At 45.4% G+C, this 12,611-nt stretch overlaps 1 protein-coding gene across 1 annotated transcript in view; it reads right to left on the bottom strand.

Annotated features, from left to right (window-relative positions):
• PLEKHG2 (pleckstrin homology and RhoGEF domain containing G2) overlaps positions 1–12,611 on the bottom strand; it is a 90,895-nt gene that overhangs the window by 30,150 nt on the left and 48,134 nt on the right. The gene's annotated exons all lie outside the window — the stretch shown is intronic.

The raw sequence follows: 12,611 nt of genomic DNA, 5'->3' as shown, positions 1-12,611 counted from the left end.
GTTGAAAGAAGATTTATGTTTTGGAATGGCCAAATCGAAGTCCTAACTTTAACTCTATGGAGATGCTGTGGCATAACCTGAAGAGGGCTGTGTGTACAAGGCATCCCAGAAATATTGATGAACCAAAACACATTTTCAGGCAGGATTGGTCCAAAATTCTTCCTCAGTGCTGTGCAAATCTGATTTAAAGCTGTGGGAGACATCTGGTGAAGGTGATTGCTGCTAAAAGGAAATCTACAGATTATTAATTAAAGGGTTCACTTACTTTTTCTCCCTGCACTGTAGATGATTACTCAATGTGCTCAATAAAAGACATGAACTGTATAAGGGTGGTTTCACATCTGCGTTTGAGCCACCGGACGGAGGTTCCGTTGCAGATCCAGGAGAAAATTTTGCTCCAAAACTGGGCAGCTGAGTGGAAAGTGAGCAGATCTCATTGTAGTCTATGGCAGTCTTCAAGACGCAGTTCGGTTCCATTTCCGAACGGAGCAGGAAAGCAAAATCCCCAGCGCAAGTGTGAAACCACCCTAACTGTTTGTGTGTTATTGGATAGATTGCCTTTGTGTATAATTGTGATCATTTGGATAACAAGCAGACCACATTTATTAAAAATCAATGCAAAAATCCTGGTAATTCCAAAGGGTTCACTTACTTTTTCTTGCAACTGTCCAAGAGCATATAATGATAACTGTACAATCATATAGTAATTGTAGTCAAAGCGATCATACTATATATAAACACCCAATAGGTACTGGTGCATCTTGTCTCCACCGGAACTATGGGTGGAGATCTGGGATTGTCGGAGTGGAGTAATATGGAATGCCCACAGCTTGCGATTGACTTCCTTGACGAAGGCTGGAGAAAGTGCCTGACAGCCGGCGTGGGACGGAGAGAGAGAGCCCTCTGACAGCCAGCGGGGACCGGGGAGAGCCAGCGGGGTCGGTGAGGTGACAGCGCAGCCACCTTGAGCGACGGCAGCACACATTACAGGTGATATGGGAGGCTGTGGGCGTGACTGTCAGTGCACGAGCCGTGAGGGAGAAGGGAGAGCAGCCGCGACAGTGACAGGAGCCGGGAGGGGAGATTATGGTACAGCAGCGGCAAATGTAACTGCGGCGACAGACTGACAGTGGGGCCAGGAGCAGATATGGCGCAACCACACTCACAGCCCTGCTAGCAAGACACTAGCAGGTAAACAAGGAGCCAAGTGGGTCCGGGGCTAATGCTGTCGGCTTGCGTCTGTGGAGGAATGTCAGGGAGCCAATCGGCAGTTGGTTGCGTTCCATAGAACTCCACCAGGACAATCCCAGGTCTCCACCCATACTTTAGGTGGAGACAAAATGCACCAGTACCCACCCTATAGGCCCATTGCATGACCAGTATAGAGGTCCAGATACAGATTTTGACTGGACATAAAGTCTGAAGAAGAGCTGAAACGTTGACTACCTTTGTTAAAATATGGCAGTGTGAATAAAGTACCATTTACGGCACAATTGAATCCTTGGAGCGCCGTCTCTGCTTCCTGTCGTATAGGTCTGCATATTTTGGTTTTGGAGTGAAGTTCAGCTTCAAGAACTGCTTTAAATTATTTTTAAAAAGCTCTTTTTCTGTCTGCCGCAGGTCCCCTTAGTATTGTAGACCATCGGATGCCATGCTCGCACACTCAGCACTCTTGAACTTTCCCCTAGTACCCTTAGCAGAGCCCCCCATTATTTTTCATCAAGGACAGATGTTTTTTCCTGCGCCGCCTCACATTGAAGTCGTCTAGCCGACAGCTGATGTATTTGTAGTCATACTCCTGTATGTACAGATCCCAGTCAGCAACATGAGACTTGGCTTCACATATAGGGATGAGCCCTTTGTGTTATCTGCTCTTAGCAATCTCAAGTGATTAATGATATATGTATCAGATTTGGATCATCTTCCTCTTATTGGACACAACAGTGCTTAATGCAAACCATTTCCTCAATGCTGAATACACAAACATGGCACCTAAGTGCTGAAGCGGGTGATTCATGCATTTATCTACTGAACCACATGTGAATGCAGACATTCCAACATCATTGCCAATTTCCCCGTTTACATAGATAGACTGACCAAGATAAGCATCTGTCCAGATGACATCACTAACAAATATGCAATGTATTACTTATGCTGAAGTAGCTACTTATGCTAAATCTGCAACCTGAGAGCGCTTGCTCACATAGCAGGCCTTTAAATAGTATTTTCTGCTTAGGTTTAAATTACACTGAGGTGCCAAAAGTCATGGGACAGGAACTAATATCATGTAGGACTCGCTCTAGCCCAATGAAGTGCGGCATCTCCACGTAGCATCAATTCCACAAATGGACAGAAGACGTCTGGAGGGATGTTCAGCCATGTCTTCTGGATAGCCACCCACAGCTACGGGGTATTTGAAGGTGCAGGATCTTGGGTGTTAATGGACCTTCCGCCACATCCCATAAATGCTGGATTGGCCTCATACTGGGCAAATGTCGAAGTCACACTATTCATAGCAACTCTCCATACTGCTCCTTGAACCAATTCTGGACAACATGGGCCCGATGGCACGGTGTTTTATCCTGCTGGAATACCTGATTATCATGGGGGTAGCTGAAGGAGTGTGTCAGAGCTTGACAACCACGACCGGTCCGTCGTATACCTGCCGCGAGGCAGAAACAGACTGGTGGTACTAGATCATTCCGGGCCACGTTATGAAACTTTTGTGGTTGTATGTTTGTTATCCCCTTGAGTTTCCCCCGTCATTGATAAAGGGTCATTGGGAGTCGTATACTGAAATTCTTCTACCACTGCTCTCACTACTTACTGATTATTCATCTCTTATGGGTGAAGCTGGTCTAATCCTTTTTCCTTGGTGTTACCATCTGGATCAAGCTTAGTAGTTGATGCATTGATTTATATCTTAGTATTAGTTCTGTCTTCACTCCTACTGCCATTAGTTGTTACCACCTTACTATTGACATTTCCTGTATCTACTCAGGGTCAGTACATGTTCGGGACGTGGAGTCATCCTTGTCAGGGCGATCACCCCGCTTTAGGCAGAGGTATTTTCCCCATCTTTTACCCTTGATTATATTTGGTGATGGTTTTAGTATTTTATGTGGGATTTTCTGAAGTTTATTTGTTCCATGTGAACACTGACTTATGCTTTAATGCTTAGTACAGATGTAAAAGAGTAGAGACATAACAGGCTGCAAATGGTCACCAAGCAGTGAAATGTAGCAGACATCTGTCACTGACATGTTTAGGTGGACCAGTGATCCCAACCCATGCTATAATCAATCTACATACTTCTGTTCCATGATCTTTGGCACTAGAATGTATAAAGAATGCAGTATGTGTTTCAGTAGAAGGACTTGGGAAAGCCAGCTATACAGCAGCTCTCAATGCCAAGCAGCAGCTGCAAAAGCAAATAAAATTTTAGGTTGCGTAAAGAGTTGTAAAAATCTGCAACCCTCTTCATAAATATCTGGCTTTGAGAGTTTTAGTTAATAATAGTCTGAAATTAGGGCTCCTTCTACACTCACAGTCCCAGAATCTGCCTTCAGAGTATGGAGGTGGGCGCACGTGTCCTGACAACTTTAAATAAGAGATGTTGTTTTAGACAAAGGGCATCATCTGCACCATATACCCTCCTTATCCTCCCTCCCAGGAACAAACGGAGGGCAAAATAGAACAAACATCTTATAAATGTGGTGCAGGAAATCCTACAGGCCATTACCTAGCACTAATAATGTGCAGGGATGACCCTTATATACAGCTAGTGAAAAACATGAAGGCATCTGGATCCCTGATCCTGCATCTTAAGCACATCTGCTGTACACATGGGCCTGCAAAATTAGTGATGTTCTACTAAGTATGTGAGTAACGGTGGAAAGGAGCGATTATGAGCAGCCCCCAAGCCAGTTAATATGGCCACCGCTTCAGCACCCACAAAAGTTATAACCCAGTTTTTCCAGAATTCCGGCAAAATAAATGAACTGGTTGGCACTAGTCATGGGGGCACTGTGGCGGTGCTATGGGGCTATATTATGGGTAAACTCTGCCTGGCACTAGTCATGGGGGCACTGTGGCGGTGCTATGGGGCTATATTATGGGTAAGCTCTGCCTGGCACTAGTCATGGGGGTACTGTGGCGGTGCTATGGGGCTGTATTATGGGTAAACTCTGCCTGGCACTAGTCATGGGGGCACTGTGGCGGTGCTATGGGGCTGTATTATAGGTAAACTCTGCCTGGCACTAGTCATGGGGGCACTGTGGCGGTGCTATGGGGCTGTATTATGGGTAAACTCTGCCTGGCACTAGTCATGGGGGCACTGTGGCGGTGCTATGGGGCTGTATTATGGGTAAACTCTGCCTGGCACTAGTCATGGGGGCACTGTGGCGGTGCTATGGGGCTATATTATGGGTAAACTCTGCCTGGCACTAGTCATGGGGGCACTGTGGCGGTGCTATGGGGCTGTATTATGGGTAAACTCTGCCTGGCACTAGTCATGGGGGCACTGTGGCGGTGCTATGGGGCTGTATTATGGGTAAACTCTGCCTGGCACTAGTCATATGGGGGCACTGTGGCGGTGCTGTGGGGCTGTATTATGGGTAAACTCTGCCTGGCACTAGTCATATGGGGGCACTGTGGCGGTGCTGTGGGGCTGTATTATGGGTAAACTCTGCCTGGCACTAGTCATGGGGGCACTGTGGCGGTGCTATGGGGCTGTATTATGGGTAAACTCTGCCTGGCACTGGTCATGCAATTCATGAAAGCCATTCATTTCACCTACATGGGGGAACTCTTGACAGTGTGATGTAGCAGTGTTATTGTGGCGCTCTGGTACTATTATGGGCACTTCTGCTGTCATTGTGGGGGTGTGGCTGGTATTTGAGGACAGAGATTATGAACAGTTTCTCATAAAACATTTAATAAAAAAAATACGCTGTAAGTTGTTTGCTAGAGGATGACTTTGGGCATACAATCTTAGGTACAGGGGGGTCTCCCCAAGGAGAGCACCCAGAAGGGGTGTGAGAAGACACCTGAGAGGTGAGTGAGAAGACTTATACGGCCATGCACGCTCCTCTGGGTAATTTATGCAAATAAGGAAGCTGGAACAATACCTCTGCAGCGCCACCTATTGGATGACAGCATTCCTTCAAATCAATATACGACTCTTTAACAAGTCTGTAAAACAATGATTGGGAACAGGAAACCAAGCCAGAATCCATACACAGATGGCTGTTTCAGGGTGTTTGCCCCTCAGTGTGCAGTAGGTTTCTTGCTTGGCTGGTGAGAGGCCATAGAATCATAGAATGGTAGAGTTGGAAGGGACCTCTAGGGTCACCGGGTCCGACCCCCTGCTCAATAAAGAGTTCACTAAATCATCCCAGACAGATGTCTGCCCGGCCTCTGTCCTGTAACGTTTACCATCTTAAATAGGCTTTTTTTAAAGACAGACCGCCTCGTCCATGGACTCCGTGTGATACGGCAGCTCAGCTGCAATACAAGATGCATCAATAGTTAAGGGGGGCAGGATTTACAAGAGAAAAGCTCTTTTTTTTCTAATCTCAAATCAACCCTTCGGGTCGCACGTAAATTGGGAGAAGCTACTCAATAGATGCACAACTTTCTTTGGCCACAGTCTTTGCTGAAAGTGCAAAAGTAGGGCGACTTTAAAGGTAGACCAACATTGTGCATCGAAAGTCATGGCCTAGCCCGGCCTAATGGCAATCATATTGGGGATTTTACATTTTGATAGAAATGCTTCTTAATTTACAGATCATATTTATAGAAACTAAACTATCCCACCCTTATATACACAATCCCACCAAAGGTAATCGGGCACATGAGCAGGAATCAAAAGTAGTACTTAATTCTGTATGTTAATAGGTTGTGGGGCTGCTTTGGCACTTATGACATTGGATGCTCTCCATGACATAGTTTCTACTAACATCTGATACACTTCAGCTGCTATTTCCCTCAATTCATCCTGCAAACATCTGGCGAATTCTCTCAAACAATATGCATGGTGTTCATATTTTCTGACCTGACGTTCCAGTTTGTCCCATAAATATTCAGTAGGGCTCCGGTCAGGACAATCATGGAACATCCATATCCTCAAGCTAACATAAAACAGCATTGTATTTGTGACAATCTATAAAACTATGGCTGACACCTCCAAGGTTCTGTATCTTATGTAGGATGGTTTAGGATTAGAGATGAGCGAGTATACTCGCTAAAGGCAATTGCTCGAGCGAGCATTGCCTTTAGTGAGTACCTGCCCACTCAAGACAGAAGGTTCGGGTGCCGGCACGGGGGAGCGGTGAGTAGCGGCAGTCAGCAGGAGGGAGCGGGGGGAAGAGAAGGAGAGAGAGATCTCCCCTCCGTTCCTCCCCGCTCTCCCCCGCAGCTCCCTGCCCGCCGCCAGCACCCGAACCTTCAGTCTCAAGCGGGCAGGTACTCGCTAAAGGCAATGCTCGCTCGAGCAATTGCCTATAGCGAGTATACTCACTCATCTCTATTTAGGATACGTGACATGCTAATAAGACACAATCCCCTCTACTCGTAGACGTGTCCAAATACTTTTGGTAGGATAGTGTATATTATTTCTTTAGTTCTGATTTCTCATCTGCAGCAAACAGGAAAGTCCAAGATCTTACAAGACAGACACGAGCAGTGCTTTTTCCAAACTAGGAATAACATGTAGCAATATTCTGCAGTTTCCACAGTCAGGTTTCAGCCCTTCAGTAACTGAGGAGTCGAATCCCCGTGGACTTACACCGGAAACTTTGTTTACAAATACGGAATTTCTCCAACCGGATGAAAGGTCAGGAACTCTGCTCTCGAATCTGATGAGGCCTCTCCACTAAGAGGGAGACTGAGGGTGATCACTGCAGGCAGGAGTGGAGAATGGAGGGGCACATGGAGAAAGGAAGTGAAAGAGGTAGTAGAGAAGGAACTCAGTAAGTGACCAGTTACGTTATAATCATTATTTGTAAAAGGGGGCTCTGGAAAACTGCCCCCAATTCAATCACGGTGTAAAAAATGGTGGTTAGATGAGAATCTTATAGGGAATATCTATCATGTTAAAAGGGAAGCTGTCACCAGAATTGTCGATCATAAACTGTCACGGTAACGCTATCACTCACATTTATAGCGCCCCAGATGTATGTTTGAATGAACCAGAAGAATGCTCCTCAGTTTGCAAACTTACATTTATATTGTGGTACCATGTATGCTAATTGACTTGTCTCGAGTCATAGTGACAGGCCTCTGGAGTCCAGAGTCATGGCGTCATCTAATCATGCATGCCCCCTCCATTGAAGGTCACCTCAGTCATGGTGAAACCCCGAGCTTATGAAGTGCAGCAGTAAAGGAGTTTTTCTTTTATAACTGTGTGAGGGAGTAATGCGATGTTATATGATATTTTGTCTGCTATGACATGTGGTGCACCTATAGATCATAGAGCCTGGAGGACTAAAGAGATAGCAGGGATACTGGGTGTGTTCTATGACCCGAGCAAGGACTGGCTGTGTGTGCAACAAGCTGAAGGGGGAAAAGTTTGGAGTGATAGAAAGGATCTCACTGTAATGAACTAAATGGACTATGGTTGTGCACGGTCTCATCGCTGCTAAATACTTGTGATTCTGTTATAAGGACTATAACAAAGTGCAAAGTTAGATCTCAGCCCTCAGCATGTGAGAGCATAACATGTGTGATGGTTGCATTAATAGAACTTCCTCAGGACTGGAGAAAGAAGGTGAAACTGCTACAGAGTGACGTGTCACCTTACAGATCTATGGATAAAGAATGGCCTATAGTTGTCTCCACGCTATAGTGCAGAGTATACCAGGCGTTCTGTAAGTGAGGTCGGGCCTCAGGAAAACTCAAACTGTGCACTAAAATGGAGAGATTATAGGGGCTATGTAATCCAACAGGAAATTATGACTTCTGGACTCTGTGCAGCAAGCCACTAATATTAAGTTATTATACACTCTTTGTAAAAAAAAAAAAATCAAGCACCTAGAAGGAGTTGGCATTTTGCTGCAAAACTCAGCATGCAGTTCCATCTCAGGCAGATATACAGATGATTAGAGTTGTGGCGTGATTAGATGAACCATCTTGCCAGCTGAAGCTCTAAAAGTGGTTCAACCCTTGGCGTATAAAAAGGTTCTCAGAGGCTACTTGTGTGCAGTGGACCTATTTTTCCCCCTTTTGTAGCGCTTGTTGACCACTAGACATGCCTCTCTCTATGAACAATCAAAGAGATTTTGCGCAGCTAACAGAGATTGAGAGGGGGCGCATTATTGGCATGTGAGAAGCTGAATGATCCTATCGACAAATTGCCCGCTACCTGGGCTGATTTGACCAGCCTCTTAGGAGGTGTTGGAACCAGTGGATGTGTAGGGCACACACACAAGCTGATCAGGCTTAGGACGTCCTCAACAGACCACCAGTAGAAAGGATCGTCTGATCAAAAAGCATGAGCAGCTGCAACTGTTTCATTGTCTTCCTTCTATAGACGGGTGGCACCATCATTACATGCCCCTGTGTCTGTCGGAACCATTTCCAGGCACTTGACTGAAGGATATTAGGTCTCCCAGCACTCATTATGTGTACTGCCTTTGACATCCATCCAATGTCACCTCGATTTGCAGTGGTGTCATGAACGACAAAACTGGATGGCTTTAGAGTGGAACCAGATTGTCTTTAGTGAAGATCACAGGTTTAATTTGGGAACTGACGACAGTCGTGTTCGTGCCTGTAGACCTCGGGTTCAGCGCCTCAATCCTGCCTTTGCTGTAGAGCGGCACACTGCCCCAACTGCTGGTGTGATGGTCTGAGGGGCCTTCGCTGGTACAAGGCAGAATGACAGCTCAGCAACATGTTTAGGATATCCTTCAGCTACTGAGGTTGAGGTGTCTACACCTTGACCCAATGTGTATGTCCATTTCTGACAGGGACAGAAGGCTACACAGCACAAGAGTGGGATTTCACCATGACTTGCAGGGAGAGGTGGCCATCAAGCGCAGGAGGCATGCATAATGAGATGACGTCATGACTTGGCACTCTGGTGGCCCAACTCGGTGACTCGAGACGAGTCACTTAGCATAGAAGGTGCTAAAGTATAGATTTACGTTTTCAAGCTGAGGGGCATTCTTCTGTTTCATTCAAACATATACCCGGTGAGCTGTAAATATGAGTGATAGCGCTATGGTGGCAGTTTATGGTGGAACATCATGGTGACAGGTTTTCTTTAGTGCTGTAATGTCCTTATCTCCATGCTTCTTAGTTCAACTTTTCTGAGACCCTAAATGGGATAGGAATGTAATTATACTTGTCTACTTTCCCAGATTGCCTAGAACCCTCCTTAAATAGGACTGATCTCATGGACAGTGCCAAGATATCCCATCACCTTGTGATCAGTGGGTCATGGCCCGATGTCTGGACCCTAACGATCCTGAGAATAGAGGGGCTGCAGCCCTGATTTACCGCTGTCTCCTCTTCCAACTTTTCCCCGCACAATGGTGCCCCGACCACCCGGCTGTGCAGGATACTACGACCGGGTTCATTCACTCTGGTGGGGTCATGCACAGCAGGGAAGAGAGACGACTTTTATTTTTATAAAGCATGAGATTATCATTAGAAGGCCTTGCAGTATGTGTGGTTGTCATCTCTGGGGCCTCTTGGGGTGGCTTCTTAAAGTGGAACAACATCCAAATCATGCATAGATTTATAACCTTTTTACCCCAAATTGGCTATAGGATTATGCAGCTATTAGTGGAATGAATTCCTTGCTACTTTATGGCTCAGATTCAACAACATTGTTATTGTAAATGGCTCGTTCGCATGAACAAGTAGACAACTTCATCATCTGCAAGAGGAAAATTACCCAGTCTCCAAACATTTTCCGTATACAGATATTTCCTGTGCATCTGCCGTCACCCGCTGGATTGCTTCCTATTCCAATCTAAATATATTTTTTTAATGCTTTTCTTCTCGGCGTCTCTGAGTTGTCCAAATGACCGACCCCATGAGTGTGAGGAGCACAGGCCAGCAAAGCTTTGCCCGGTGGGATTCATAACCTTCTCATTGTGCACTGCGAAGAGCAGGAAGAGAGTGAAGAAAGGCTCCATATTATGTTAGTGTGGTCTGTTCTCCCTCACACAATGACCTCTGCCTAGTGGGAATGTGTCAGAGAGACGCTGGTCTCGGCAATCTCTGGAATTCCGGGAATATTGTTGGCCACCGCTTTATACTGTTGGAATAACTACACCCCATCGGGCAGATGGGGATCCATAAGCCAATGACTGGAACTTGCAGATACAGCAAAACTGTTTAATGTAATTTGCTGTTATATACCTGTTCTAGAAAAAAATGTTCAGAATATGAAATAACTAAACCTTACAGGGATGTACTCTCTGAGCAGCATAGCCCGTTTCATTTCAGAGATTGAGACAAAAGCAAAGAGCAAAAGCTGTAGACTAGGCTTGGCTGTAGTCTTATGCAATGCCTTCCACCACCAAAATCAAACATACTGGAAATCCCCTAAAGGAAAGCACGGGGGGGTTTCCGTTTTTGGTGTACTTATGGGATTCCATTCTGTTGACCTACGATGTCTACACTATGACTGTAGGATCTGTGAAGTCACACCCTAGACCATTCACTGTGAACGAACATAGAGACTCTCCATGTACAACAGTGATCAGAGGTATGCCTTTCAGTATTTTATGTGAGATCAAGGTTGAGGCATGTCTTACCCAGATCTACAGTTCTGAAGGGATTGTTGATCTACACAATAAAAAGGATCTTACAAGTTTGGGGTAGATTGAATCTAGTCAACCAAAGAGTTTTCTTTGAAGAAGTTGGCTCAAACATATATAAGTTATATAAGAATAATTACAAAAGTCTGATCAATGGAAGCCCTTTATCCTTCCTGAGAATGGACCAGTTCCCACCATTAATGAAGAATGGCTCTGAAACAAATGGGAGTTATGAAATGAGAATACTGGGAAGTCGTCATCATGTTATGCACTCCAACTATCCATTAAAGGGAACCAGCCACCAGCAAATTACTTTTACAGCTGCCACCATAGTGTAATGGAACATTACACAAATAGTACACGTGGTTGAACCAAAAAAAAAAATCTTACTTTATAGTTACGCACCCAGTATGCAAACGAGCCACCTTGACTTGCCATAGAATGGTGAAGTTGGAAGGGACCTTTAGGGTGATCGGGTCCAACCTCCTGCTCAATGCATCATCCTACCATCCTCTTGCTGCCTCCCCACCCCCGCTTAGGGTTGTAAGCACTCATAGTGCTGAATCTCAAGCATGTGCCATGTCCCCCTCTTGCCATGACTTGGTGCAGTGTGCCAGTGAAGTCTGGGTGCATACAAGTCGCTTTACGGTGCCTGTATGGGAAAGATGTGTCACTAGAGGCAGACGGTGCAAGTACGATATCTCAGCGCTACTAGTGCCGACATTCTTACACGGGGGTGGCAGTGAGAGGGAGAAGAGGCCGGGTCTACTATGTGTCCACTAGCTTGAATGGATGATGGTGCCACCTCTTTGAATCGAGGTGGTGCATTTGCATACTCGGTGCACTAACTATAAAGTAAGAACTTCAGTTAATGCTAAATGGCTAATTTTAGGTTCAACCATGTGGACTGCTTGTGTAATGCTCCATTAAACTATGGTGGCAGCTTTAAAATATATATTTTCTGGTGACAAATTCCCTTTAAAGCTTGGCAACATACCTCAACTCTAATAAACCAACTATATTGTTAACATAGCCCATGCAGGGGTGTAACAAGTAACCATGTGACCTCATCCCAAAACCTGGAATGGGACATCCCACCTCCATGATCAGCAGTAACCTCTGAACAAGAAAGTCACCCATGTACATCGATAATACTTGAGTCATAATCAGACTCGGGGCGGATTCAGACAAGCGTAGGCACAACTATGCTTGGCGGCATGGAGAATAGTTGCGCCTGAACGAGGAGAATTTTCTCCCTTTGCCAGCCTTTTAAACTCTGCACCAGAGCTCACGAGTTTAAAAATTACCGCGGGAAGATTAGTGCCGCCCGATCTTTAGCGCACATAGTATTCACCACGTGCGGGAAAGACCGGGAAGGTTCAATCTTTTCTCAATCATACAATTAACGGCCAAAAGAAGAGCTAGTGAAATGATAAAAATGAAACCATGATTATCACAGCCACATCATGGGAAAAAACTATGTTTGTCTGAATCCACCCTCAAGGTTGGAAATACCCTGTAAACTATTAGGCTACATTCAGATGGCCATAGGCAAGGTGTGCCTCAGATCCTTGGGCATAAGTCGCGTTGGACAGCAGACGGGCACCACATCCGTGTTCAGTCCGATTGTAGGACAGTACACAGCTCCATGTCCTGCTTTTGTCCATAAAATGGACCGGAATAGGACATGCTGCGATTTTTTTTCACATTAACCATCATTTCATCGAAAACTCACCCATGTGACTTGTCTAATAAGCTTTAATGAGTCCATGTGATGTTTGTGAAATACACGGACAAGAAAAACGGCTGTGCGAATGGATTCTTACCATCTTAATCCTA

The sequence above is a fragment of the Eleutherodactylus coqui genome, chromosome 10 (genome assembly GCF_035609145.1).
Source record: "Eleutherodactylus coqui strain aEleCoq1 chromosome 10, aEleCoq1.hap1, whole genome shotgun sequence".
In the NCBI taxonomy this organism is placed as follows: Eukaryota; Metazoa; Chordata; class Amphibia; order Anura; family Eleutherodactylidae; genus Eleutherodactylus; species Eleutherodactylus coqui.
The sequence above is the reverse complement of the archived record's forward strand: the minus strand, read 5'-3'. Positions and strand labels throughout refer to the sequence as shown.